This window comes from Petaurus breviceps, unplaced genomic scaffold (genome assembly GCF_028583685.1).
Source record: "Petaurus breviceps papuanus isolate PSGF00001 unplaced genomic scaffold, PetGlider_PUasm1.0 38, whole genome shotgun sequence".
Taxonomy (NCBI): Eukaryota; Metazoa; Chordata; class Mammalia; order Diprotodontia; family Petauridae; genus Petaurus; species Petaurus breviceps.
The window spans coordinates 54,910,992-54,936,576 of NW_027186304.1; the positions used below are offsets into that span (position 1 = coordinate 54,910,992).

General features: G+C 39.6%; 1 long non-coding RNA gene across 1 annotated transcript; it reads right to left on the bottom strand.

Annotated features, from left to right (window-relative positions):
• Positions 1–18,133: 18,133 nt before the first annotated feature.
• LOC138170094 (uncharacterized) lies at positions 18,134–20,895 on the bottom strand. Its single transcript, XR_011170539.1, has 2 exons — positions 20,810–20,895; positions 18,134–18,595 (listed from the first exon to the last, which is right to left on the bottom strand). It is a non-coding gene; the product is annotated as an uncharacterized lncRNA (long non-coding RNA).
• Between the last annotated feature and the right edge of the window lie 4,690 nt (positions 20,896–25,585).

The following is a 25,585-nucleotide window of genomic DNA, read 5'->3' on the forward strand; positions in this document are numbered from 1 at the left end:
AGGTACCAGCTCCTTTGTTAAGTGATGAGGATAAAAAGAAAGGAAATGCCCCCCCAATCCCTCCCCACATCACTCCTTGTTCTCAAGGAGCTCATGGTCTAGTGCGTGTGAACAACGTCAAACAACTATGTTCAAATAAGATATATACAGGATAGATCGGAGAGAATCATAGCGGGAAAGTGCTCGCCCTTAGGAGGGTTAGAAAAGCCTTCTTGGCATTTTAGCTGGGACTTGGAGGAAGTCAGGGAAGTATTCCAGGCATAAGGAACAGTCAGGGAAAATGCAAATTGTCAGGAGATGGAGTTAAAGAAACAGTGAGAAGGCCAGTGTCACTCGATTACAGAGTAAATGAAATGGAGTAAAATGTAGGAAGATTGGAAAGACAGGAAGGGGATAGGTTTGGATGAATTTTAAAAGCCAGAAGATTTCATGTTTGATCCTGGGGGTAATAGGGAGCCACTGAAGTTTATTGAATAGTTAGGTGATATGGTTGAGCTTACACTTTATGAAGATCACTTTGATAGCTAACTGGAGTGGGGAGAGATTTGGGACAGTGAAATAAATCAGTAGGCTATACAGTACTCTAGGTGCGAGGTGATGAGGGCCCAGGATTGGGTAGTGTCAGTGTAGAGAAGGAGGTGTATATAAGAGATATCATGAAGATGACGTCCATAAGGCTTGGCCATGGAATGAAGAATTGAGGATGACACCAAGCTTGTAAGCCTGGATGACAGGAGCATTATGATACCCTTGATGGTAATGGGGGAGTTTAGCAGAAGGGAGAGATTGAGGAGAAAGGTAATGAGTTCACTTTCAGACACAATGAGTTTAAGATGTCCATTGGACATCCAGTCTGAGATATCTAATAGGCAGTTGGAGGTCAAGAGACAGTAAAGGGCTGGGCAAATAGATCTGAGAACCATTAGCATAGTAATGATAATTGAATTCATGGAAGCTGGGGTCTTGTATGACCAAAATGGTACCAAAGGGTCATAGATGAAAGTTAGAAGGGACCTTAAGTTCAGCTAGTCTGAATCCTCCATTTTTCTAGATTTTTTTTTTCACATAAGATGAAACTGAGGTCCACTGAGGTTTAATGGCTTGCTCATGGTCGTAGAGACAGATATGGTCAGTCAAGATTTAAACTCTGGCCTTCTGACTTTAGAGTCAGTGCTCTTTCTACAATACCATACTACTTCTCAAAAGCTATGGTCTGCTATAGCCCTAGCAGAGCCTAGGCTCTGTGGTTCTGCCTCTTTACATCCTTGTTAGCCTCAAGTATCTCTCCAAGAATAGTCACCTGATTGCTATTTTTGGCCCTGAGGTTGACACTGAAGATATAAAGGATCTGTCCTTTGTCTTTAAGGGGCTTACAAACTAGTCGATAAGACATGTGTATGCATGAAACATCATTTTCCCAAGCTATTTTTATTATCCTTTCTGTTTTTTACTTCATTATTTTTTATTTTACTTTATATTTTGAAGGCAATTGGGGCAAGTGACTTTCCCAGGATCACACAGCTAGTAAATATCTGAGGCACCTATCTGCCTCTTGACTTTATTATTTCTGTCAGTGGCATGATTTTTCCTGTTTATATACAAATCTCTTGACTGGGATATCAATCATATGCTTTCAAGCACACTAGCTGTAATGTTTCCAAACAATTTATTTGTAGGGAAAGAAGAATCAAAGAACATACCGTGAATTTTAGTACCTTCAAGTCTGACAAAATTCCATGTTGAGTATTTCCTAGTGTCACCAGTAGCTGCACGACAATGAAGATGATGAAGTTTCCTCTCAAACTAGGAAAGTGATTCAGTAGATCTTATCTTCTTTATCTCTTATGACCTCTGCAGCAGTTTTCTGCAGCTTCCATTTTAATTGACTTATTTCAGTGAACTTCACAAAGGTGTCATCTGCTGGTTGTGAAGGGACCTACTCTGAGCATTCTTGGTACCACTCAGGGCAGCTTAAGTCTTGGTCTGGTTGGGTTCTCTCTTCCAAAAAGCTCTCAGCCCTAGCTAGCATCAATGTACATAACTAGAAAGCTGTTCCCTCTTATTATAGTTCAACAAGGAGGAGGGGGAGGGCCATAGGGTCACCTTTGAGGAGTAGCATAGCCTCTATCTTTGAACCTTTTTCTGCTTGTCCCTGGAGTTCTTGTCTCTCCCCTTCAAACTTCATGAAAGTCCCTAACACAAGAGTCTGTCTTCAGTTAGAGAGAAAACCCCTAATTCTGATACCTGGAGTGATTGTCTACCACCCAAGGGAATATCAGTTTATCAATGGTTACCTTTTATCTTTTCCATTTGTGTGGGATTGATGAATGGGTGAGCAAAAATAAAGTATTAAACACTTGCTAAATCCCATGGACTCTGTTAAGATATCTCACCCGCAAGTAATTCTAATGGGGGAAAATAACACATAAAGGGGAGATGGAAGGGGTTGTGGCATGACTGGAGATGTCCAAGGAATGCCATGGAGGAACAGACAGAACAATATCAGAACAAGGAGGCTCCAGGGGTGGAGTCCATTTTTCCACAGGAAAAGGTAGAGGTCAAGTGGAGAAGACATGATTGAAGGTGTCTGGGGAGAGGTCCAGATTAAACATAAAGATTTGGGAATTCTCAGTGTTGAGGTAATAGTTAATTATAAGAAGTGGATGAACTCTCCCTGAATGAATGTAAAATGAAAAGAGCAGAGGGCTAAGGATGGTGGACTGAGATTTTGGATGGAGGAAGAAAAAGTCATCAGTGGGGAAAGGGCACCCAGGAACACTGACTTTTTGAGGAATTTCTTTGGTCATGCTCAGAATGTCTTATGTGCTGAAAGTAGCCAGGGCCTTTGTCATCCTTAAAGCACCCAAACAATAAAGGGAGGAGGGGCAAGAGAATAAGCATCTATTAAACACAGACTGTGTGCTAGACACTGTGCTAAGCAGTTTGGGGTGTAGGGTGTGTTTAGGGAGGCCTGGTACCTCTGATTTGATGACTGCCCAGCCCTTTTCATGGCTGCTTTCCACCTTTTGGTGTCCACCTGTTCTACCCAACTCTCACCTGTGATTCCAAAAAGCTGTAGCATGCACAGTGACCACACTCTGGCAAACTGTTTCGACAGATGGGCTTAAACCAGGTTGAGGGTAACTGAGAGGTCAATTCTGTGCCGCTTGTGCTAATTTTGGCCTAACAAGTAACATTAAGAAAACACAGGTGCTCCATCAGCCACCACCACACGTCCACATGTGGAACCATCAGTTACAGCAAAAGCTGGGGATAAGTTCGTTTACCTTGGCACTATGCTTTCCAGGGATGTATACACTGATAATGAGGTTGATACATGCATTACCAGAGCAAGCTCAGTGTTTGGGAAGCTCCAAAGGAAAGTATGGTAGAGAAGAGGCATTAGACTGACTACCAGACTGAAGGTCTACAGAGCCATTGTGCTGACCTCGTTGTTGTATGCCTGTGAAACCTGGACAATCTACCAGTGCCATGCCAGGAAACTGAATCGCTTCCATTTGAATTGTCTTAGGAAGGTTCTGAAGATCACCTGGCAGGATAAGGCACCAGACACTGAGGTTCTTACTCGAACTAAATGGCTAAGCAATCAAGCTCTGCTTCAGAGAGTGCAACTCTGATGGTCTGGCCATGTTGTTTGAATGCAAAATGTACCCTTGTCAAAAAGACTGTTTTGTGGAGAACTCACACAGGGCAAGTGTTCACATGGTGGTCAGAAGAAGTGATACAAGGACCCTCTCAAGGTGTCTCTCAAGAACTTTGGAATTGATTGTGCAACATGATAGATATTGGCACAGGACTGGTCAGCATGGCATGCTCACATCAGAGAAGGTGCTGTGCTCTATGAGCAAAGCAGAATTGAGACAGCTCAAAGGAAATGCAGGATGTGCCAATTGAGAGTATCCCCCACATATGTTCCTGTGGATTATTTCTCCCTGACCTGTGGCAAGCATTCTGGGCTCGTATTGGTCTGATCAGCCACAGTCAGACACATTGAAACTTGACTTTAGCGTAATTTTGTCATTTTGGTCCTCTTATAGAATGAAGGACAACAGCCAATGCTAAGCAGTTCACAAATACTATTTCATTTGATTCTCACAACAACCTGTGAGATTTGCTTTATCATTATTCCCATTTTACAGATGAAGAAACTAAGGCAGACAACAGTTAAGTGACTTGATTGGGTTCAAACAACTATTAAGTGTCTGAGGTAAAATTTGAAATTACACCTTGACTCCAATCCCAGTGGACTACCCATTGTACCAGAGCAATGTGGTTGCTAATAGTGTATAGAACAGCGCAGTACATGTTTTATAAAACTCTTGGTTACTTATAGATGAGAAAACCAGGGTCAGGGAAGTGAAGTCAGCTCCTGAAAGGGATACATGGAATAAGCAGCAGATGTGGGATATGAATACTGGTTTAAAATTTTCTTGGGGGAGGCAATCAGGGTTGAATAGCTGGCAAGCGTCTGAGGCCAGATTTGATTTTAGGTCTTCCTGACTGCAGAGTTGGTGCTCTATCCACTGTGCTACCTGACTGTCCTCTTTTTTCTTTCAGGATTATGCTTAGCTTTGCTGGGTATGATATTTTCATCCAGGACCCCAGTTCTTTTGCTCTTTGATATGTTGTGTTCCAAGTCCCACAGTCTTTTAAGGTCACTGTTACTAGGTCTTGTGTGATTCTAATTGTGGTGCTGCTATATTTAAATTGTTTTTCTTTTCTTGTTGCTTATAATATCTTATGCTTGAGCTCAGGGTTTTGGAACTTGACTCATATTCTTATGCATTTTCCCCAGGGTATCTCTTTCAGGTGGTGATCAGTGGATTTTTTTCTATTTCTACTTTCCCCTCTTATTCTAATGCTCTAGAACAATTTTCTTTAACTATTTCTTGTATTATCATATCAAGAGTCTTTTTTTAATCATAGCTTTCAAGTAGTCCAATTATTCTTGTAGTTTCTCTTGATCCATTCTTTAAGATCAGTTGTTTTTCTTATGTCTCACATTCTCTTCTATTTTAAAAATTCTTTATATTTTATTATTTATTGATCTCTTATAGTCTCACTGGCTTCCCCTTGCCAAATTTTGATTTTCAAGGAGACATTTTTTTACTTAAGATTTTAGATCTCCTTTTCTGATTGGCTAACTTTCTTTTCATAATCTTGTTTTTGTTGGATTGTTCTTATTAAGTTTTTAAAGTTTTTCCTTAGTCTCTCTCATTTGATTTTTAAAGTCTTTTTTAAAGTTCTTCTATGAATTCTTTTTGAGTAGGTGCCCATTTGACATTACTGTTTGGGGTAGAAGATGGTTTCTTTGCTTCAGTATCCTCCTCTGAAGACAAATCCCAGTATTCTTTATTCCCATAGTAACTCTCTATGGTTAGATTGTTTGCTCTTTGCCTGTGCATTTAAAAAAATGTGTAGGAAGCTTAGTTTTTATAATCACCTCTAGTCCTTGGGTATGGGGGATAGTGCCTCTGGCTTTATATTCTCCTTTAGTTCTCCCTTCTGTCCTGGAACCGGAACCAAGACCTCCAGCTTCCTGTAACTGCCCCCCACCCAAACCCCCTTGCTTCTCCACTCACTATGGAGTATGTACTGGTTCCTTCTTGCCTCCTGCCATGTCTCCACAGCACAGCTAGGTCTGGCATTTCTTGTCATTGAAGTTCCCTCAATCTTCCCTGGCTCAGATGCCCAATACCTAAAAGTTCTGGAAGCCTCCCAACCCAGTAACCCCAGGACTTGTGATTTGTGGTTTAAGTTGTCCTAGGACCAACCTTGTCCTGGGACCTTTCTTTATATCTTCTCCAATTGTCCCAGACCTGTGGTCTGCCCCTACTCTTATTCATTCTTACCAGCTCAATATTCACCCTAAGGTGCTGTTTCATCTCTTTTGTGGGTGAAAATCTTGAGACCTTGGAATTTTCTGACCTATTCAACCATCTTCCCAGAATCCTCCTTGAATACTGGCTTTTTGAGCCCAAATCTAGGGGTCTTTCTATCGTACCATATTCCTTCTAGGTCATGGAAACAGGGGAGTTTATAATGTGTTTCAGTAAAGCTCAAGATTGTGCACTTGAAAAAGACCAGATATGGTTGGTATCTTCACAACGATCCTGAATATTGTGCCATCTAGGATGGCTGCTGTCCACAACAAGCATTTACTCTGTATCATTTCAAGCTGTGTAGTCTTTGTCCCAATACATTGAGGATGGCATCTCTCAGCACAGTCTGAGAGTGTGGATAAGATCCCTTGAGCTCTTGTACCCAGTCTCATAGTGCGCTGAGAGGCATTGGAGTGGAGAGATGGCCCCTTTGTTATGGTAGTACCAGGGAGTTGCAGGGTTACAAATTCCATCTGTTGTGAATAGTCTGTGGATAGCCAAAGAGGGGCAGTGCTGAGCTGGCTGCATCTCCAGAGCCAAACTACCACTAACTAGGATACAATTACGGATAACTTGATCCCTTTCCAACCTAATTCAGAGCTTCCATTATGTGTCCTTAGAGTTGGACCAAGTTTGTCCAAATATCATTTTGTTTACCTGACCTAGTTAAATGGCTTAACTTTTGTAACATGGGGCTGGATTTATAGCTCTTTTTTTTTCCTCTAGATTCATAGACTTTTAGAGTTGGAACCCAGGCTCCCAGACTCTAAGGCCAAAGTTTTACTTGTCTCTATTTTTAATAGTCTATTTTCTATCTAGTTCTGCTAATTTTACATTGGGCATTTCTGTGTCCCTTTCTGGTAGTATCTATGTGCTCAAATGACCTCCATTGGTCAGAGGGATAGAAGCAGGAGGGTCAGGTGTTCTAGACTCACCTAGAGTTATTGTTGGGGTTTGTGATGATCCTTTTTTTGTGTAGAAAGTTCATAGTTAAGCAACTCCTGAGTAAGGAGTAGAGTCAGACTATCCCATACTCCTTCTACCTAAGGCCACACTCGAAGGAGAGAATATTTTCCTGTTTTGATTCATTTGTGCTAGATTTTGGAGTTGCCAAGACAAGGGGGGAAAAGAGACTTTTAGGCTAGGTGGGGAAGGGTGTCCCCTTCTTAGAAATACCTTGCAGACTCCCTTCCCCAACACTCTTTTATCCTGTCTATATTCATATATTTAGTCTGCCTATATATCCATGTTGCTATAAGCTAGTCATAAGTTGACAAATGACTTGGGTCCATCACTTTGCCTATGTGGGCCCAAGCTTCCTCATATGTAAATTGAAGGGGTTAGATTAAATAGTCTGTAAGGATCCTTGAGTTTTATGAATTTGTGTTTCTCCATGTTGGAATAGAATTCCATATGAAAGGCAGGGACAATATCTTTGCCCTGATCCAATGACTCCTAGCTTAGAAATGATCAACTTTAGATCTAGAAGGAGCCTGAGAGATCACTTAGTCCAACTCTTTTATTTCACATATGAGGACCCTGAGAACCACAGAGATTAAACAACTTGCTAAAAAGTCACAAAGGTAGGAACTAGCAAAGTCAGATTTGAAACCAATTCCTTTGACTTAAAATTCAGTATTCTTTCCAGAATGGCACTTATTGCAAACAGCAAATGTTCAATAAGTCATTGTTAACTAAAGTATCTGTGTGCTATTTTGCCATGCACTGACAAGATGTTGGTGTGTTCTTATGACATTTTAATAATTCACATTTGTAAAACACTTTTGTTGTTGTTCAGTTGTTTGCTCTTTGTGAGCCCATTTGGAGTTTTCGTGGCAAAGATGCTCGAGTGGTTTGCCATTTCCTTCCCTAGCTCATTTTATAGATGAGGAAACCGAGGCAAACAGCGTTAAGTGACTTACCCAGGGTCACATAGCAAGTAAGTGTCTGAGGCCAGATTTGAACTCATGAAGATGAATCTTCCTGATTCTACCCCCAGTGCTCTATCCCCCATGCCACCTAGCAGCACTTTAGTGTTTACAAAAACTCTATTTGCAATGTCCTATATTCAATCCAAGTTACCAAGTCTAGCAGGTCTTATCTCTACTACATATCTTGCCTGCATCCCATTCTTTCTTCTGGTTCAGGCCCTCATCACTTTTCACTTGGACTATTGTAATGACCTCCAAATTGGTCTCCCTGAAGTCAGTCTCTTCTTTCTATAATTTCAGAGTGGAGTAATAGATTGGACAATGGATTGGTAGTCAAGAAGATCTGGTCAAACAATTACTACCTGTGTGACCTTGGGCAAATCACTGCCATTCTGAGCTGTCTCCTCATCTGTAAAATGAAGGGATTAGACTCAATGACATCTGTTGTCCTGACCCCTCTAAATCTGTGGCCCTGTGATCCATTTCCCACACACTTGGTGAGTTTATATACTTAAAACAAAACTTTGATTATCACCTCCTTGCTTAAAAATCTCCCCAGTTCCTTATTGCTTATGGGTTAAAATACAAACTTACAAACTACAACCTAGTGTTTTCAAACCTTCCACATTCTAGCTCTCTTCCACTTTCCAAGCCTTATTTTAAGTCTTAATTTAAAATTAAAATAACATTAAGTCTTATTTTGTCTCCTTCACAATATTCCCGTTAAACTTTCCTGCTTGGTATTCCCTAAACACAACACTCTCTATCCCCTCCATGTGTTTGCACCAGCCACCCTGTGTCTGTAATACACTCTTTTCTTTTCTTTCCCTCAGAGAATCTGTGCTTCACTTCAAAGAAAAGCTCAGGAACCACCACATCCTAGGAGAAGCTTTTCCTAATTCTTTCAAGTTATCAGTGCTCTCTCCCTCTTGAAATGAATTTGCATTACTTTGTATTTACTCACCTGAGTATGTTATATCCTTGAGGTTGAAGGTCATTTTTGTCTTTGTATCCTGTATGCCTAACACAGGGTCTTGCGCATAGGAGATATTTAATAAAAGTTTGGTGAATTGAATTGAACCTGAAAAATTTTAAGTGACCTTCTTCCTTCTGTGGGAGTGCCTGAAAGCTACACAGAGCTTTAAAGATGCTCTTTGCATCAGCATCTGTTCAAAACCACAGATCACAAGCTAACCATCTAATGCTTTCCTAAAGCTTTTTTCTTTTTTTAACCAGCCCAAATAAGAGGACAAATTAATTTAAAGCAAAGGCTTTAATTTAAAAGGATTAGTAAGGTAAACAACAAGCAAAGGCATAGCTATACAAATAGGGGTACACTCACAGATTCCCTTACTATCTGCCACATGTAGACTGGACAGTTCATATTCATAGGGCTGCATCCTAGCTTTATCTTTTCTGGCTGGGAAGCTGGTGCTGACTACTTCCCCAAGTAGCTGCTAATGTCATATTCTAGGCATTTAAAAAAAAATTCTGGCTCTCCTTATTTTGCCCAGGATAGAGGCGAAGCAGCTACTCACCAGCCTATTCTCAACCATCAGCACTGAAGTTTTAACCTACTCTGTTTTTCTGAACGGGGCCAATTCCCTTCTAGGAGCTCACCATAATAATGCCTGACTTAGTGTAGATGCTGGATCAGCTTTGGCCCTACTGCAGCTTAGAAGTTTGAAACTTGAGCAATCTACTAGCCTCAGTTTCTCTAGCAGCAAGGACTACAGATGTTTGCCACTACCTATAACTGGACATCTTTGCTCACCATACTACTAGTGCTCTGTTGAATTACAATGGACTCTTCTCCAGAGACTGTTACCGAAAATTCCTTTAGGAATATATCCCATAGCCTCAGGGCTATTTCAGCTCTTTTGTGACTTGGAACTAGAGCTGTACCTGGCCAACATGGACAGAAATCTTTTGGTCAGACTTGTCCTTTGAGTTGTTTTATTTTATTTTATTTTTTTAAAGCAATCAGGGTTAAGTAACTTGCTCAAGGTTACACGGCCAGTTATTTCTGGGTGTGGTGCTGAGTATCTGAGCCCAGATTTGATCCAGGTCATCCAGACACTGGAGCTGGTGCTTTTACTCGCTGTGCTACCTGGCCACCCTGAGTTGTTTTATTTCAACCTCAATGGCAACTCTCTCAAGTCTATCTGATATTTAGGTTGGCATAAGTAAATTTCTTTCATTTCCCATCATGCCTTTGGCAGCTAACATTAGATAGCATAATGTTTATTCTGGGTAAGTTATGCTTATAATGTTTATTGTATTTATTCTTGATGTCTTACTGTATGTGCTAGGTATCTTTTTTTTTTTTACTAGTTGCTTATAATTCAAGACTTGTTTTAATGCTTGGAGAAGCTCTTGGATGAAGGGAGGGATACTTTCCCTACAGAATATGCATTAGTATTTAAGTTTTAAACAGTTATATATCTTCTTATAATAAAGACATTCCCCCCATGAGCTATTTTCTGCAAAAAACCAGGATTCCAAGACTTGAGAATTTTAGTCAGTACCAAGACCCATTGAAATTATTTGGGACTTCTGTCCACATCCTTCTAAGTGGAGTTGATTCTGTTCAAGGTCATGATAAAAGTGAACCTAACCTGAATGTTTTAGCTATGAATTCAAACCTCTAACAATGGCTATGTTCTAGAGTTTAGGGCAGAGGACGAGGTGTCTGAAAATATGGCCATCCTGGATTGGTCATTGATGAATACATCATACATCATCTTAAATTGGGTTGCTCAGGTCTTATCTCCTTTTCATTTGATTCTGTTCTCTAGAAATTGTGGATGACAGTATTTGGCACCACCCTCGTAGGTCCATGCAAAGGAATATTTAGAAAAAAATGATACCTTTAATTTATGAGAGAGAATAAAGAAAAAGTCTAAGAATACAAAGTTGAATTCTGATTACCACTGTTTTCAAAGGACTTTCACTTTGGGTTTGGACCCTGAAATATTCCTAAATTCTTCCAAATCTAATTTTCCTAAGCTTTGCATAGACCTGGAAAAGCCAGCTAGTGAGTGGGGAGGAGCTGCCTGTGTTTCAATAACAGAGTCTTGGACTTTGAGGACAGAATGAGAAAGTCAGAAATAATGCAGGTAGGAGGAACCCGAGAGCCCTGGCTTTCATTGTTCAGGAGATCCTGTTTGTTCCCTGAGTATTCTTCTCCAGAGCAATCATAGGACAGAGTTGTGTCTTTCATCTTATTTTTTTTTTGACCTCTGATAACTCTTTACGTGTTTTGCTCAGCTGTTCTTTCAGTCCCATTGCCAAATAAGGACTGAACCACATTCAGACCTGGCCAGTCGGCATCAGGAGGTCTTCATCATCAGACCATTAAAAATACCTCCATTTATAAATAAATAAATAAGGAAAATAAAAATACCCACCAAGCCCTGGGCCCACACAATAGCTGGAAGGCGGGAGTGCAGTGGCGTTTTCCTCTGTCAGTTGGTCACTGTGTTCTGTAAGCACTTCCATCCTGTCCAGGCCCTTGGTTAGTCTCCACCTGCTAGCAGCCTGGCTCTTGGAGCAAGGCTGACCTGGCCTCTCCCTCATTTTGCTGGCGCCAGCGGCTTGATGGGCCTTGTACTTTGATTATTTGTGTTAACAGTTAATTTAGCACCATGGGCCACGTGTGCCAAAGCTGCCTCCACTTCCTCCAGTCTTCCAACAAATGGGACTTTTATGAGATGCCTTTCACAGCAGCTCCTCCTCTGCCCTGCCCTCCCCCCATCCCCCTCCTCATCCCCCTCCATCTCAGCTGTAATCTTTTCTACATCTTGCAGGAAAAGAGCTATTTCTGGCAGCTCCATCCTCACCACTCACACCACTCAATCTGATTTAATGGAGATTTATAGACTCAGGGCTGTGTAGCCCTGAGGCGCTTTCCTGTGGAGGGTTTCTTTTTTTTTTTTTTTTTTGGGTGCCTGTGTTACGTGTGGAATTTTTTTTTTCCTTAGCTCTCTGGTGTTAGTGCTAGATGGCTGACTGCTAGCGTGACATTGTGTGCATACTTTATATTTTTTCCCCCAATGAAATGTTGTTACACAGCACATTTCTGATCCTGCTCCCCCTGGCAGCTAATTTGCCATGTTAAAATCCAACACACAGATCTGGTTTCACTAAATCTCTAGTATGTATATAGAATTCTTTATGATAATACCGCCTCAGATCTAAGGTGATGCATGTTTTGGCTCCAGATAGCAAATAAATCCATTCATAAGTACCTTCTTCCTTAACACTCGGCCTATTGCAACAGGCAAGAAAATGGGATTCTTTAAGAGGAGCTGTGGAGAAAGGCAATTGTAATCCAATAGAGTTTTCTAAACCCTGACTCTCCCTTTTGCTTCAAGAAATTAGCTTTCCTATAAACGTTTGAATGTGCACATGTGCATAGTATTACAAAAAAAGACAACCAATAATTTAAATGTTCAGTGAAAGAAAGCTAGTTACATGTCATAGATTTAGAACTAGAAAGAATTTCAGAGTTTATCTAATCTAATCGAGTCCCTCACTTTGCAGATGAGTGACTGAGGTCCAGAGGGACTTGTACCATATCATACTAATCCTAAGTGGCAGAATCAGAATCTGAACCCCTGTCCTCTGCTTTCATATATGACACTTTTCCAATCCATGGAATAGTTCTCCTTCCTGAGGAGAAAATTAACGTGCGATTAGGCTCTTTGCCTGACATAGAAAGAGGTTTCTATAAAGCCAGTGATGTTTAATTGAAACATCATCTGCAGTTCATGGAGTTTGGCTCTGCCCTCAGGAATGTGGGATTATAGGAATGGTCTAGTCTGGAGGGATTTGATTTTGATCCTGGGTCAGTCTTGCCTATTGTGGATCAGTTTCTGAGTGTTAAAGGGTTTCAGGTCTGTTTTCTGGTGGGTCTCAAAACATAGGGTCCAGTTTGGAGTGGAGCTAATCTTTGATGCCCTGGATTTGGATCTAGAGGCTGTGGGTTAAAATCCTGGATTGGTCCCTTTGCAAATTGTGGGAACTTGGTGAGTCACTTCTCTCTCTGGGTCTTACTTTCCTCATGTGGAAAATGAGAGAGTTTGACAAGATGTAGGTATGAGGCCTCTTCTAGTTCTAAACCTATTAACCCATGCTCCCTCATAGGTTCTGGAAGTTGCAAGAGTTCTTTCCAAACTCATATTACCTTGGGCTGCCCAAGGTTGCACCCACTGGACATTATGATAGAGAAACTGGGGGTTTTACCTCATTTTTCTGTTAGACATATTCTGTAAATATGTACTATATAGATGTATTTATATCATTGTATACAAGTATAGTCTCATAGAACATTAGAGGTGGAAGGATTGTGGAGATTGTTTAGTCTACATTCCTCATTTCACAAGAGGGCTCTGAAGTCCATAGAAGTTAAGTGACCGACCCTTCAAGGTCACAGTTAGTTAGAAATCAGGTTAGACTCCCCTCCCCCAAGGGTGTCTATGGAGAGATTTTAACTGTAAACTTGAAAGGGAAAAAAATAGTTACATCTTTATTTCAACATGACTGATTTCCTTTGTGATCCTATGTACTTTATTTTATGCATTTATTTTACTTTATCTTTGTGAAGCAATTGGGATTAAGTGACTTGCCCAGTGTCACACAGCTAGTAAAATGTCAAGTGTCTGAGGCTGTATTGGAGCTCAGGTCCTCCTGACTCTAGGGTGGGTTCTCTATCCACTGAGCCTCTTAGCTAACCCTATTTTATGCATTTAAAAACACTATTCTGAGGAAAGGTCTACAGGCTTCACTGTCAAAGGGGTTTCACTGTCAAAAGGTTAAGAACTCTTCTATTAACATATTTTCTTCCTAAATGTGAATACTGTTCCATTTCCTTCTTACTGTAGTCGTATGCATGCATTTAGATTGATTAGTATCTGTGCATCTCTAGACATAGTCATATGGTCCCGTGTATTCAGAGACAAAGAATTTTGAAGCTGTCCAGTCTAACTTGTACTTGAGTAACAGTCCCTTCTAGGACATCCCTAGTGGCAAATGGGCATCGAACCTTTGTTTAAAAACCTTTATGGAAAGAGAACCAATTCCTTGCTGAGGTCGCCCATTTCATTTTTGGATTACCTCCAAGTGTTAGGGAGTTTTCTCTTATAATGAGCCAAAATAACTTTTCTAAGAAATATAAGGCTTCCCCATTATACTACTTCAAATACAAGTAACATATGCCTCTTAAATCTTCTTTTCCCACTCCAAGCTCAACACGCTTTCTCTGTTTCCAACTTGGTGGCACAATTGACAGAGAGCTAGGTTTGGAGTCAGGAAGACCTGAGTTCAAAATGGGCTTCATACACTTACCACTTGTATGACCCTGGTCAAGTCACTTAACCTCGGTTTGCCTCAGTTTCCTCAAATGTAAGGTGGAGATCATGACAGCATTTACCTCACAGGATTGTTCTGAGGATCAAATATGATAAAATCTGAAGTGTGCTTAGCACAGTGCCTGGCCTGTATGCTTATTGTTATTATTATGTGATCATCTTATGGCCCGATGCAAAAGAATTACCAGATATAAACTTAGCAAATTTTATTTTTTGCCCTTCTTTTAAAAATATTTTTTATTTATTTTGTTAAATATTTCTCAATTCCATGTAAAAAATTTTTATATTCATTTTTAAAAATTTTGAGTTCCAAATTCTCCCTCTCCCTCTCTCCTGTTCCTTTTTCTTCCTTGAGAAGGCAATTGATTTGATATTGATTATACATATGTAGTCTTGCAAAACATTTCCATATTAGCCGTGTTGCAAAAAAACAAACAAACCCACAAACCAAAAAACCTCCCAAGGAAAAAATAAAGTAAAACCAAAAAGTATGCTTCAATTTTTCCTTCAGAATTCATCAGTTCTCTCTCTGGAGGTGGATAGCATTTTTCATCATGGATTTTTTTGGGTTTGTCTTAGATCATTGTCTTCATTAGAAAAGCTGAATCTTTTACAAATTGTAAAGAATGAGCTATTAATATTAATTAAGAATAACCGTTATTTATTATTAATAACAATCTTGTGATTTTTCACTATTCTGGCCTCCTCTCTATGGATTCATTCAAATTTATCAATGTCTCTCTTAAAAGGTGGTTCCTGGAACTAAATATCACATTCTAGATATGTTCTAACTAGAGCTGAGTATAATCTGTTAATTTTTTTCTTAGACTTAGCCCAATGTCCTAGTCCAAATTTCAGCAAACTCTAGCCTGAAGGTAAAATCTGAACCATTAAGTATTTTTGTATGGCCCCATGAGCTAAGAATGCTTATATATGTAAAAGGCTTTCTTGTCAGTCAAGTTATCTAGTTAATGGAGTCTTCTTAGATCTTAACTTTGTCCTCAGATGAGTATGCCTCCTAATTTTGTACAATTTACAAATTTGATAAGTGTGCTAAATCCATGTCTTTATCCAATTCATTAATGCAAATATTAAACAGTTTACAGCCAAGGATCTCTGAGGCACTCCATTAGGGGCCTTCTAATTTGTTGATAAGCCATTAATAATTGAGTGGAACCATTCAACTAGTTCTCAATCAATTTAGTTGTATTATTTTCTAGCTAACATCTCTCTAACCTATCCACAGGAATACTTAAAAACTTTGTCAAATGGCTTGCTAAAATATAGCCTTAATCCCCTTCTTTCCTCTCCTTTTCTGGCCCTCCCTCCAGTTCCATGAAATTAGGGGAGATTCCATACTTTTGTGGAGTGGGGATGGGTGGGAAGAGGTGTCTATATCTTTTAAAAACTGAACGTGACATCTAGATATCTAGCGGTCAGTTGTTTGGGCAAGGTTTGCCTTTGACATGCAAATGAGTATTAGGAATCTCTGCTTCTATTTTGACAATTCTTTTTGAAGGCTATTAATTAACTTCCTGATCGCCAAATACAAGGGTTTATTATTAGTCTTTATTCTGCTTGACTTATTTCTATATTTTAAAGAGTTATCTACCCCTTCTTCCTTGATACTCTCTCTTGTTGTGGCTTCTAGAGACATTGAACAATAATCCTGACCTTTTTTGGGGGTCTTTTTCTATGGCTCCTCTTCCTTGTGTTATAATCCCCACACTCCATTTCCACAACATGCACAGATTTCTCTGCCTTCTTATCATGGAATGTGTGGGATCTCAGAGGTAGGATGTGGGATTGTATTATCATTCCTCAATTATAAGAATTTGCTAGGGTTTTTTCAATTCAGATCACTCACAAATCTCCAGCCCTGACCTCCCTCTTATTCTCTAATTCTGCATTTTCAATTGTCAACTGGGTAGTATCCACTACTACCATTATCCTTTAGGTCACGGGTGGGGAACCTGAGGCCTCAAGGCCACATGTGGCCCTCTAAGTCCTCAAGTGGAGTCCTTTGACTGAACCCAAGTTTCACAGAACAAATCCACTTAATAAAAGAATTTGTTCTGGAAAACTTAGACTCAGTCAAAAGTCCACACCCAAGGACCTAGCAGCCTACGTGAGGCTTGTCTGATAATGTCTGTTGGTGGTATGACCATTCTTCTGTTTACTTAGGCTTGAAAACTCAGTCATATTTGGCTCCTCCCCCTTTTTTCCTATACCATATCCAACCAGTTTCCAAGTTCTATTAGTTCTACTTTTCAAGTCTTTTTCTTTTTGATCCCACTGACAACCATGACAGTACCCTTGGCTCCCATTACCTCTCATTAGGCTCATTCCAGCTGCCTCTGCCTTGCCTTAACATTTTCTCCTCAGGTATCTTACCACCTCCGGATTAATCTTTCTACAACTCATCTTAGATTACATTATTCCTCTGCTAAAAAACAAACAAACATATAACAGCAACAATAACAAAAATGTCACTGGCCCCCAGTTGCCTCTTGAACAAAGTTTAAGCTTCTTAGGTTGTCACTGAGGCCTTTTATGATCTGGTTCCTACCTACCTTCCCAGTTTTATCTCTCACTGTTTTCACATACACTATCAATGCTATAGCCAAATTGGACTCATTCTTAGAACATGCCTTCATTCATATTTGTTTTTTTAATTTATGCTACTTGTAAAAATCTTAACTATACTTCAAGGCCCACTTCATATTTTACTTCCATCATGAAGCATAAGTAACCTCCTTTCCTCTTGACTTCTGTAACACTTTGTATGTCTTATGACTACTTACACATTGCCTTGTGTATATACCTTATCCCTCCTAGAAGATCCTAAATTCCTAGATGGTAGAGAACATCCTGGTATCATCTTTTTGTGCCTTAATGGGCCTCACACAATTATTTGTCCATAGAAATACTCAAGTATTTATTGATTACCAGGGGAAGGGAAGAGGAAACCTGCAACTAATCCTAGTGGGTAAGTGACATCTAGAAGTAAAGTCTTGAAAAGCTAAAGAATGATTTTGATTTGTTTTTGTTTTTGAGAAAAAGGAGGAACTAAAAGTTCAAGATTCAAGGCTGGTCTTAAGGCATATGGGCAGAATTCCTGGGGTTATTCTCAGGATAACACTAGCTGAATTGCTAAGTATGATGGCTACTATTTTAAAATCAAGCAAAAAAGGACTAGAACTGGGATCCATGTTAATTTATAAAACCACCTTACTATTTCAAACCCGAGAATGGTTACTCATCTTTATGACTAATGCATTTCTCTACATAAATATAATGGAGTGGTAGAGACATTTGTGGGTCTTACAATTTCTAATCCACATTTATTAAGTAAACTATTAAGTTTCATATTCCTTTTTCAGATCTCTTCAAAATCTCCATAGACTTAGAGATATTTTTAAATATTGATTTCATCCAATTGTTTCTTACTGATCATTGCCCTGCTTTGTATGCATAAAGTATCCCCTGTCTTTGCAGTCTACTGTGTGTGTGTGTGTGTGTGTGTGTATGTGTTATAATCAATAAAAGCAAGCTCCTAATTATAACCAACCCAGGTCAGGAAGTAGAGTGAATGCTCTCAGTAGGATATACTGTAATAATTGTGGTTGTAGGCATTGGCTTCTTATTCACCTGATGGTTTTGTTATCTTGTTAGAAATACCAAGGCTCAAGTGTGCACAATACTACATATGCTATAATGGCATTTATATGCATCATGGCTTGTAAAAATGATATTCTCAATTATAAATTACAAAATCTTAGAATTTCAGGCCAATTCTCCAAAAACCTTTTCAGCTTTCTCTGAACTGTTCTGGTCACTGGCAACAGAATGTTTCAATGTAGTGGAGCCCTTTGATAGGGGTAGAAGGGAACAGGATTAAGAAGTATTTTTGTAAACTACCACAGCATTTTAGGCTTTTATTATATGTAGTTATGTTAAGGAAATACCATGTGGCTTGAGGTATGCACAGATTTGTTTAAATACTTGCTGTTACCCAGGGTTCAATTTGTTTAGTGGGTTAGACCAAGAACCAGAACACAATGTGTGACACAGGTATGGTAGATAGAATGACAAAAGCTCAATAGATGTTGTTCAAGGATATGGATATTAATGAACTTGTGACACGGAGTCATCACTGCCTCCTGGCCATGTTATATGCTGTCCACTGGTATATTCTGTGTTTAAACTCTCAAGCACATCCCAATACAGAAGTCCTTCCTTAGGGAAACACACAATACAGGAATACAGGTAAAGTCAGCTAGGAAAGCAGACCACAGAGGGTGCTCCTACAGAACCCTCACCAGCCTCTGTTGTTCTCCATCTTCCCAGAACAGTTTGACCAACATAGTTTAATGGCAGCAGCAGGCAACTATAGCAAAAACAAACAAACAAACAAACAAATAAATCAAACCCAAAAAAACCCATTGCTTTTAGCTAGACTCAAGAGTAGGAAAGCATTTGATACCCTTTCTAAAGCTATTGATAGCAACTGCAAACCAGTTCTGTCATCCTGATTATGTTACCATGGAGGGAGGGGTGTAATTTTTTTAAACTTGAAATATCTATCTTTGGGAATCTTTCAACTTAATAGGTATTTTTTATATTATATTATATTATTTATTTATTTGTTTATTTTTTGCCTTTTTGGAGGACAATTGGGGTTAAGTAGCTTGCCCAAGGCTACACAGCTAGTTTTTGTGTGTGTGTGTGTGTGTGTGTGTGTGTGTGTGTTAAGTGTCTGAGGTTGGATCTGAACTCAGGTCCTCCTGATTCCTCTACTCACTGCGCCACCTAGGCACTCCTCTTATATTTTTTAATACTTACATGTCTTCATAAGTGTGAGGTATATGTGTATGTGTAACTGACAAACTACCTTTTGGAGCAGCTTGGATTTTTTTTTTTTCGCTGCCACTACCCAAGGATGATGAGATTTCTCCCAGTGGAGAGACTTTTGGAGAGAAAACTAATCTGGTATCAGGAAAATTATGGATTCTAGTCCTAAATCTGACACTAGTTAATCCTAAGAAGTTAGTTAGAGGAAAAAAAGTAGTTGTTTAAAGAGACTGTGGATATACCTATGTAGTAAGTTCACTGTAAAAAAAAAGATTTTTAAGAATATGTATAGCCCACGGGAGCAGCACAAATAACTAAGGATACATGGAAAAGCGTGAAATTGTCCTAAAGATATTTTTTCAGGCTGAACTCAGTGAGCTTATGCATGCGATGAATGCTAAGGGCAACAAGAAGAGGTTTTATTTGCTTTTTGAACGGTAGTGTATGGCTTAGTGTCTGATGTGGCTTCCAATCCCCCTTATCTCTGTGTGTGATGTTTCCCTCAGCCCAACCTGTACTCATGTGGGCAGGTCTGAAAGGGTTCTTTGGTGTGGAGGAAGCAAACATAGCCACCACACTCTCACAATTCAGTTCTTCAGCTGCCTATTAGTCATTTTGAACTAGCTGTCCCATTGACATCTTAAACTCAACATGTCTAAAACTTAACAAATTACTTTCCTTCAAAGCCCTCCTTTCTTCCTAACTTTACTCCTCCTGTCAAGGACACCACTGTCTTCCTAGTTACCCTGTCATCCTTGGCTTCTCACTCTCTTATCCTCCCTTCCCACTGAGATTCGAATAGTTGCCAAATTCTATTCACTCTACCTTTGTAACATCTCTCATACATGCCCCCTTCTGTCCTTTGATACCACCACCACCCTGGAGCAGGCCCTTATCACTTCATGCCTAGACTCTTGCAATACCCTGATGGTTGGTCTCTCTGCCACTTTAATCTTCCTCTTAGCTATCAAACTGATTTTCTCTAAAGCACAATGTCTGACTCCTTCTGCCCCAATTCAGTAAACTCTACTAGCTCTCTATTAGCCCCAAGTTCAAATATAAAATTCTTTTTTGGCTTGTAAAACCCCTCATACATTTCCAGCCTTTTATACCTTACTCTATGATCCAGTGACAATTTACTCTTCTCTGTTGCTCACACATAGGACTCTCTGTCCCCCCCCCACCAACTCTGCATTATCCTTGGTTGTTCCCCCATGCTAGGAATTCTCTCCCTCCTCAGATCTACCTCCTGGCTTCCATGACTTCTTTCAGATCCTGGTTAAAATTTCACCTTTTGGAAGAAGTCTTTTCAGATCCTTCTGAATGCCAGTGTCTTTTCTTTGTGATTACCTCCAAATTATCCTGCATATATTTTATTTGTATATAGTTGTTCACGTCTCCCCCATTTGACTGTGAGCCTCTTGAGAGAAGGGACTTTCTTTTGCCTTTTTTGGTAACCTCAGCCCTTAACATAGTTCCTGGAACCTAAGAGGTCCTTAATAAATACTTGTTGATTTGTGTCAGAGCCTTTGGGTTTAATCCTAGTGGGGAAGATACACTCCTAACATTCAGCACATTAGCTCCTGAATCCCCACCTGTGTGTTTCCTATGTATACAAATGAGTAACAACAATACAATGACATAATTAATTTTAAAATATGAAACATTTACAAGATGAGAAAGTAAAAGAAGAGTAATCATAGTATAATATTTACTAAATGAAAGACAAAAGTAAGAATAAGTACAATACCACATAACGGTCCACTAACAAATCTTGTTTGTGTTCTCCCGTCAAAGCATATGGCATCCCTGGGGACAGTGGACACAGTTACATAAACCCAGTAGTGAGGCCTGTGAGTGAAGAAGCCTATTTTCTCAGTTAGCTCATGCTTCTGGATTGCAGCTTTAGATATTTGTGGTCTATTTGGGGTATAGTCTGAACCATGGGTCACTTTCTGGGCAGGACCATTTCTGGTCCTCTGTGCTTTCTGTTGCACAAAGTTGCCTCTCTGCCCCTCTTGGATTTCTGAAGAGATATTAAACTCTTTTAGCAAATAGCAGACTTAGGTCAGGGATTTGTAAAACTTCCTAGATCTGCTCCCTGGGCTGTGTACTGATGCATTGTGACACTATTTTAGTGAAAAGGAGTTTCCTTTCAGTCAATGATCCACGAAGGTATTTGAGTTGACTGTATGGACTTCAAGGGATTACCCCTTTCAAGACATACAGGATTGTCAAGAAAATAGTAGGTAAATCTTTGAGTGATTTTCTTGCCCTCAAGCTATGATGCTAGAGAGAAAGGTAGCCTTTCCCCAGTAAACTTTTCCCACCAACCAACTCTTCCTGCAGCATGGATGCTACTCTCTTCAATCAGCCTCCAACATTAAAACTTTCCTCCAATCAGATCAACTCCCTGAATCAAGCAGGTACAAACCATTTTTAGAGTATTCTTGTCATCCCTCAGCCTTTCTTTCCTAGCTATATGGTGCAGTGGTTAGAACACTGGGCCTGAAGTCAGGAAGACCTGAGTTCAACTCCAGCCTTGGACACTTACTAGCTCTGTGATCCTGGGCAAGTCACTTATTCTGTCTGCCTCAGTTTTCTCAACTATAAAATGGGGATAATAAGACTGCTTATGGGTATTATGAGGGTAAAATGAGATAGTTGTAAAGCACTTAGCACAGTGCCTGGCATATAGTAAGCAGTTAATAAATGCTTGTTTCATCTCTACCTCCTGTCTTCCTTCAAGTCTCAACTAAAATTCTACCTTCTCTCCTTTGATAGCACCACCCCACTCAAACAGGCCTTTCTTAGTCTCCCTTAATTCCTGTGCCTTCCCTGTATTATCTTCAATTTATCCTATATACATATACATATGTGTATATATACATACATATATATATCTATGTATGTCTTATATTTTTTTTGGAGGGGAAGGGTAGGGCAATTGGAGTTAAGTGATTTGCCCAAGGTCACACAACCAGCTTGTGTATGTGTGTGAAGTGTCTGAGGCTGGATCCAAACCCAGGTCCTCCTGACTCCAGGGCTGGTGCTCTACTCACTGCGCCACTTAGCCACCCCCATATATAGTGCTTTATAAACCTTAAAGACTCTCTATATAGTATATAGTTTCATATTTAGATATGACTATATATTGTTATTAATTATTTTCCTTGCAGAGGTTACATGAGATCCAGAAAGTTGCCATTTAGATATGATACAGAATCAATTGGCTACCAGCGTCTCCCATGGCTACTGACACTTCTATCATTGTGTAGGAATTGATTTTAGGTTTAGGGTTAGGATTAAGGCCCTTACTTTTTTACTCACACTTCCCATGGTCTCTGAAACCAAGCCTCTCTCACACTCTCAGAAAGTCTTCTCTCACAGAACTCACCTCTCTCACCGTGACACACATTGATTTATTGCACCTGAACGATGATAACTCATTCTTCATATTTCTTTCACTATGTTTGAAAACTTGCTGTTTTTGTTTTTTACCACAATACATTCTTTAACACCAGCGTAAGTCCAAAGGCATGAATACGCTCATGGTTTATTTGGTTCTTGCTGTCTCCCAGATATTTATTCTCTGACAGAATTGGCCCCTTTTTTTTTATCAGCCCTTACATCCTACCTCTCTTTGTTTTTGAATTCCATTTTTTAAAGCCTAGCTCAGATGTTGCCTACTTTAATTTTTATTGACCTGCCTCCATTTTAAGTAAAGAAAGACTTTCTCCCTCATTTTTCACATAACAATTTTTTTTGTTAATGTATCATGCAAGATCATATAATATTATTGTGTTGGCATCTTGGCAGATAGGTGGCACAGAAGAGTGCACTAGGTCTGGAGTCAGGAAGATATGAGTTCAAATCTGGCCTCAGGCACTTATTAGGATGCCATCCTGGGCAAGTCACATCACTTAACTTCTGTTTGCCTCAGTTTCCTCAATTGCAAAATGGGGATAATAATAAAACCTCTCTCTGTGGGTTGTTGTGATGGTCAAATGAGATATTTATTAAGTCCTTAGGGTAGTGCCTGGCACATATTAGGGGCTCTGTGAATACTCCTTTCTTTCTTTCACATTAAATGCTAAGTTCTTTGTGGGTAGAGATCATATCTTATCTATACATTGTCTTTCCCAACATCTAGTACATTGCCCAGGGCACACAGCAAGTGCTTAGCAAATGTTTGTCATTATTGTGGCTGTCTCTTATCAAGGATAAATATTTATATGAAATTAAAAGGGTCACAAAGTTCAAAAACATCTACCAGGTACAACCTAAAGGGTAGACATATGTAATGGCAGTGGGTCAGGACAGGTTCATCTTTTGGCTGGAAAAACAAGATCACCTCTTCTACATGTTGAATGCTTGCATCCAGCCCTGCGGCTATTCATTTCCCAGTATTATCCCGGCCCCCCCATCATTTTATTTATTTTTTAAAGGTGTTGTTAAACCCCTTCTGATTGCTCCTGGTATTGCACCCAAGATCTAGAAAGTTTCAAAATAACAGTCTTGTGATGTCCTAAATATCATAGCAACATGGTATTTCAGAACTTTGTTCCAAACCAGTAATGTCAACATTTTTCTAGCTTTCATCAATATGAAGCGAGGGAAGTTGTAGAGGGAAGTTTGTTTCTTAATAACCAAACTGGTCTGGTTAAGCAAGCCATTTCAGGGAATATGCTGTCTGGACCAATCACAGTGAGAGCTGCTGTCTGGTAGAAATGGATCATGGTTGAATGAGGATGGCTGAAATAGATCTTAACTCTGTCTATGACTTTGCTTCCCCTTCAACCAGATGGTCGTTCAAAAGCTGTCTGTGTCTTGGCTTACCATAGCCTACAAGCTGTTGTAAAATATAGATTAGAATGCTCAGGTATCCTGAGGTGGTGGATTTGCAACAATGGCAGTAATGAATGCTTGGAGAGGCATGGGGCAGTAATGATGCTTGGAGAGGCATGGGGCAGTAATGATGCTTAGAGAGGCACGGGTTTCTGAGGGTACTAAAAGCATTTCTTTTAAAGCTCCCTTCATTATCACCAGGTATTTAGAGGATTTGGTGCATTGTTCTCATGGCCCCTCTCTTTATATTCTTTTATGAACACGAGGGACAACAGAGCTTCTTTCTCCATGAAATTTTAGATGTCAACCCAAATGTTAGATGCAAACCCAGGTGGAACTAGAGAATATTTGGTGGATATGCAATTGTGAACTACGTGGGGCAAAAAAATGGCTCTTCTGATTACTTCCAATCCCTTCATCTGCTTCACTGTATGCCTTGGAGACGATTGATAACTAGCTGGGACAAAGGCATCTTGACCAGTTAACAAGACACATTTAAATCCATGTCAGCACAACCCTAGTGTCATCTAACTGCATGAACTACAGTTTTTCTTATCTCATCAGTCCTCTCGGAGGTCTCCATTGTAATTTTTGGGTCTGGAAGTGAATAATCGTCAATGACTTTGGTTGGTTTTAAACACATTTCACTTATCTGAACAAAAATAGTCTGAATAAGATAATGGGAGAAGAAATACAGCTTGGTGTAAGACTGAAATGGATTTATGTAGGTGAGGTTAAATTTAAAAGCAGGACTAACTCACTAGGAGAGTTGGTGGTTTCAATGAATAGGACTTTGGCATGGAACAATATATTTGGACTCAGAGCCTTTGGGCTACAGGTTTTGTAGCTCTTGTTATCACATTGACCTCTATGTAGAAATGAACAAGAACCCATTAAATGAAACATCATTTCAGACTTGTACATTTTATATGTTTTCTATCAAATGCCTCTTTTGCCTGGTGAGGAAGGCGACCAGAGTGGTTACAGCTCATCCCTGATTTAGCTGTCATTGGAAATTCTAACCCAGTCTAGGACCCTTCCAAACAAATTTAACATTTACCTCTACACCATTGCCAATATTTGGATGAAATGTGAGAAACACAATCTGTCAGATATCTAGCCATTCTGAAACACCCAGATGTTTGACCTCATGTACATGCAGAATTTACATTTTTCTTCCAATTAAACCTAGGTTTTTTGGTAGAGCCCTTATAACTTCTATCCAAATGGGCCAGAAATATAGAAATAAAGATTGATTCTATATAACTATTTCACCATAGTTCTCCCATGGTAGATGAAGCATAGAGGATTTCAGATCATCCACTTATGCCTTCTGACAACATTCTTGTGCACTATAACCTTGTCAGGTCCAGGATATTGTATGTCTTGTTTCATACTAAATTGCTATTGAAAATCAAGCCCGTGGAGGATTTCTCTGTACTTCTATTTATGTTTGCAGGGAGGTGGTGAGGTATGATGGTTTGAGTCATTTCCTAGATTACCTTCAAACACTGTTAAACTTATACTCCATACAGGATTGTATATGGTCTGTTTACATTGTATAAAGAATTAGTCCTTTTTGGCAAAGGAAAAAAAATCTATTCCCAGATATTATTTTTCGTGCCGCAGAGATAAATTACTATATGCAAGATAATGTACTCCACAATGTTTTGCTTGG